The 5,269-nt window shown below is 45.2% G+C and overlaps 1 non-coding gene across 1 annotated transcript; it reads right to left on the bottom strand.

Moving 5' to 3' along the window:
* Window positions 1–4,383: 4,383 nt before the first annotated feature.
* Window positions 4,384–4,545, bottom strand: LOC138517244 (U1 spliceosomal RNA). Its single transcript, XR_011282454.1, has one exon. It is a non-coding gene; the product is annotated as a U1 spliceosomal RNA (small nuclear RNA).
* Window positions 4,546–5,269: the final 724 nt, after the last annotated feature.

Below are 5,269 nucleotides of genomic sequence, written 5' to 3'. Positions count from 1 at the left end.
GTATTTATAGAATCCTTAAAGAAACAGCCACAAAGTAATTGCCAGCAGAACAGCGTTTCCTCTTCCAAACAAATGCAGAGTGTGAAAGCAGAGGGGGGCTTTAAGGTGAGTAACTGGTCTCACCACCATATTCTGCGACTCTTTCTTGTATCTATAGAATCCTAAAGAAACAGCCACGACACAATTTCCAGCATACCAGTGTTTCCACCTCCAAACAAATGCAGAGAGTGAGAAAAGAGGGGGGCTTTAAGGTGAGTAACTGGACTGACCAGCAGGCTCCACGCCGGTGCTCTGCCCCTTTTCTGGTATATGTATAATCCTTAAAGCAACAGCCATGCTGTAACTGCCAGCGAACAGCGTTTCCTCCTCCAAACAAATGTTAGACAATTAATAGGATTGAGTTGAGGGGTATGCATATTTGTAAGAGGATTATATTAAGGTAGAGGAAGAACACTGAAATATGATAAATCATGTTTTTGTTTTTACCGGCTAAATCGGTTTTGTTATGTGAATAATGCACAACTGTTTGGATTCAGGGAAGGGATTGTGTTCAGTGGCTGCAATGTATCATGCCAGCCACAAGGGAAAATAATAGCTGTAGAGAAGTAAGCTAAATATTGAAAGCTGGCATTCCCCACAAATATAATAAAATAACCAAATACAAGACACTACTGGACACACCCCAGTAGGAAATGAGACCAGGACCAAGAGCAGGTGAGGTAAAAGACAAGTAGTAGAGAAAAATGTAAAATGGGGAACGCAGAGGACTCTGCTTACTTCGAGAGTGCTCTTCCCAAACATCAGAGAATATACGTTATATTACAGAAACACATCATCTATTACGTGTGCTATAGGGGATACATAAAGTTGCAGTCATTGGATGAAGGGGACAGGACCATATCCAAACTTTAGGGGTGGTGCTCCCGATTGGCTGGTGTTGAGATGGTTACTTCGTGGAGCGTGCAGGTCAGCTGGGCACATCTGGGAGGGGTGCAGGGTCAGGCGATGTCCACGTTGTGATGATGTAGACTATCTGACACATGCTTTGAACATTATTTATATACATTCTTACATATAAGAATGATATTATTAGACATTTGACCTGGACAATAATAGTGAGAATACATGGGTCCAGGTGCCTAATCTATTCACAACATGTCATTGACACATTCATCAAGTGTTCCTATAGATCTCGCGAGAAAATGGTTTATCGTTTGTTAGCACGAGAAGAATATATGGCCACACATAGGATTAGTGCTGCGGGGTGAGCTGGGGTAGCACACAGACAAAGGGTATACAACTGTCACATCAAAAATACTTTGGGGTGAGGGGGCTTGTAGTCTATATTTCTTTGAATGGGGTCTGTGGGTGAGAGGCAGGTTTGTGGAGACAAATGGGTTTTTCCAAGACCAGGCTCCGGCCCGGTCATTCACGGGGCAGTGATGTAAAAGGGAAGGCGAGAGATACAGTGTTTAACTTCTCGTGCCCAGCCTTCTGTGAGAACAGGACAGACAGCTACGGAAACGGCACAGGGGAGGAGGTGGGGGGTTGGCTTGCTGACTGTACACGGACACTGAAGGGGAGAGATGCAGGCTGGCTTTTAGCGTTTACGTGTGGCCTAATGTAAAATGGAGTCTGTGACTAAACAAAATGGACTCTCGTGGCGTACATGCCATGCACTGTTATGTGTCATTCAATGGGTACCGCACACCTTCGCAAGAGGCACGTGGTCAGCCGCGGAATGAGCATATCATGTACACTCTAATAGGATTGAAGGGGGGCCTGGGAGACCCTTCCTCCCTTACAATATTTTTAGGAGTCTGCCATCGTTTTGTGACAAGATTCCATACTAGTTATGGAGTCTTAGGATTCTTTGGTGCAAGATGTAAATGTATTTGTAGTGGCTGTAACTGAGTGCTTCACATTTTTGTGATGAGAGAAAATACTGGTATAAAAAAGACTTACAAATTCCCGGAGGAACAATTATATGCAGAAGCTCTTATTTCACTTGCATATACCACACGTCTGCATCCTCTCACCCCTCCTGTTTAACAGCTACATGGTGCTGTTAATGGAAACTCTCCAAGATCACAATGCCACATTCTAGGACTGTGTAGATGCCACCAAAGTAAATTTTGGGCTCAAAGGGGACAATCGGAGAGCACATAATGAACTATGCCAAAGCATCACGCAAGTGGACTACGGGATGATGTGAAAAAGTCTACAATTTAGCCCCAACAAAACTCAACTAATAATTACCTTCATCAAGGCACCTTCCTCGCAACCATCCCATAGCCACAGCACTGAAATGACTGAAGAATCTGGGAAATGATGTGTGCTGACCTTACAATGAATCCACAAGTTAACACTCAATAAAAAATAAGCTCTAATTCCATTGATTCAGGTGTGCACACACTCATCATTGAGTCCCTGGTTCTCTCAACAGTGGACTACACAGTTATCCTCTACATATGACTAGTAGAGTATTTGTTGCAAGGGATTTAGAGAGTACAACATGCTGCTGCAAAACCATTCATTTGACTCGTACAAAGATTACCCAAAACACCAGCACAACAAATATTATTTAGGACCACAATTAGACAGGGGAGCCATTTCAGGTAATATGTACCAGTGCACCAAAAGTGGAAGCAACTTACATCCAACACTGCCTTACTCCAGGTATCCAAAAGATCACAGAAAATGTAAAGGAGGCTCCTCTTTTACTGTTATGGTACTTTACTGTAGAACACACATCCCTTAGAACCCAGTCACAACAAGGCCACTGTACCTTACAGAATTGCCTTTAAAACCTGAATACTTACAAAAATATCCATAGGCCTGAATCCCACATAACCCTCAGGGCAAATGAAAAGGCCTCACAATGACAAAGCAATAAATACAAAGCAAAGACAAACAAATGGGCATAGAAAGGTGGTCTGAAAAACCTGATAAATTAAAAGCATAAAAGAAAAAGAGGGACACAACTGAAAGAACTGAGGGCCCGATTCTCATCATGGCGCAGTGAACGTTCTAAATAGCACGATTCACTGCGCCATTTATGACGCCCAGGCACCACTGCTATCCTGAAGTGGGCCTGGGCGTCATCGCAAAGCACGACAGTGCTTTCGCTGTAATCCGCCTGGTTCTAATGGAAAAAGGCGGATTGCAGAATCTCGGCAGCATTTTCGTTAAATACTGAGGGAATCGTTTGGAATCGTTATTTAACGAAAGGGCTGCTGATACACCAAAGTGAGCAGCTTCAACATTGCAGGATGTTGAAGCTGCTGGCTTTGGTGTACATGAAAGTGTTCATATACACTGCATGGGTGTATAGGAACACCTTTATTTAAACCAATGCGAGCAGCTTCACCGATACATTCTGCAACGTTGAAGCTGCTGGCTTTGGTGTAAATGAAAGTGTTCATATACACTCGTGCGCATGAACAGTTGTCATAATTGTAATTGATTATTTATGATGCACTTAATACCCAGAGGTTTCTAAGCGCGGACCGGGTATTGTACCTGTGTTGCTCTACATCATGCTTGTCCAACCTTTCTGAATGTGGGGCTGAAGCATTAACATTTTGTCACCAAGTGGGCCGGCGAGCCAAAAGTCAACAACCTCACCCAAAGCAGTATATTAAAAAGCGATATTGTGTGACCTTTGACACAATAGCATCACAGGCAGTGATAGCCATGCAGTCCCAAAGATAGCTTTTGGTGTCATGGGCAGTGATCAAAGGTTAGTTGCTTGTGATTTCTTTCAGTGTCTATGTGTTAATATTTTTCTGAAATAGTGGGGGCGACCGAGAATAGCGAGGGATCTATAAGGTTCTAGGGAGGGTTTGGGGGGGTTCCCCCCAAGAATTTTTTTTCAAATATGAGGTTGAAATGGTGCATTTTACAGCAGAAAAGGTGATCAAAAAGCCATAAGTTTACAATCAGTTCTAAAGGGGAACATGAACATTCCATGTCACCAACAGCAGAAAAGAACATTTTACAACACAACACATTTTAATGATCAATGTGTCTGTCCACTGTCACTGATGTAACACATTGTCATGCTGGTTGTACCCAAAATATGCCTCTGTAGCAACATGTCTATCCTGACTGTTCCCAATTTAGCCAGCATTGTCCTGTACAAAGCATGAGTGATGCTGCCTGAGCATGTGCAGTGTGCCCAATACATATGGTAGTTTATCTCTGTAATACACATTACTTCTGTGGTGATGAAAGAAGCATAATTCAATTCAACAGATAAAATGTGGAAAAGTGATAACCCAAAGGTGAACCTAATTGAAGAAACACAATCTGAGCACAATCTTAAAGTATGCAACCTAGCAGGCCTAGTGCACACTTTACCTTTTCGTTCACCAATAAATCGTGGGGAGAGCACAAACGCAGTCCCCCACTACCAGAAATAATGCAGTTGTGTATCCCGCATTTGGGAACATAGCAGGGGTCAGCAAATCCGATGTGCAATGGGTAAGCCTCACCCTGGGAGATCTGCCCTTGAGATCAGATTCTCCCCTGCCAGCTAAGTATGAGTTGCATGCAAGAGGGCAGGGGTTGGGTCAGTTCTGGGAAGCCCCACTAAGCGAGGCTGAGAAGGCAGGCCCTGACCCAGCCGCAACCCCCCACCCCCTGGAAGCTCTGAGCGTCTGCAGAGCTGCCTGTCCCGCGTGTAGGGGGAAGCTCCAGCAGGCAGAGCCCAGCAGAAGAGCAAATTGTAGCGCAGTTCCTTTCTCCCATCAGGCCCTGCTCGGCCCGAGATTTGTATAAATAGCAGGATGGCTCGAGCAGGCCTGTTGCAGTCTGCCCACTGGCCTGTCGGCCCCACATGGGCCCATGGCCCTCCTGAGTGGAGCTGCTCAGCGCTGGTCCCATTGACACCATCATAATCATCCTGGACCTCGACGCTCCACCACCCCTGAATCTCAGAGTTCTGCTCAATGACAATGCTGAAGCTTTGACATCTTTGCCGTAACCATATGCCGTGTTGTGTCAGCTGAGCCTGCACAGCGCCAAAGGCAAGTATTCCCTTGTCCGGGCCCAGAGGTCACTGATTCTTTCAGTGCCATCCACTTGGCACGGCCTACTGTTCCCAGCGTTTTCTACCCACAAATCAGCACCACTGCCAAACAGAACTGCATCATTGGGGCCCATCGCTGCTGCTCTCCGACTTGACCCCAGCCCAGCGCAAAGGCACCCATGCTTCTGGTCTGATGCTGAAAAGCCTGGCTCTGCTGAGATCTGAAAGACAAGAACT

Source organism: Ambystoma mexicanum, chromosome 6q, assembly GCF_040938575.1.
Source record: "Ambystoma mexicanum isolate Mex_15411 chromosome 6q, UKY_AmexF1_1, whole genome shotgun sequence".
Lineage (NCBI taxonomy): Eukaryota > Metazoa > Chordata > Amphibia > Caudata > Ambystomatidae > Ambystoma > Ambystoma mexicanum.
Note: the sequence above shows the minus strand (reverse complement) of the source record. Positions and strands in the feature narration are given on the sequence as shown.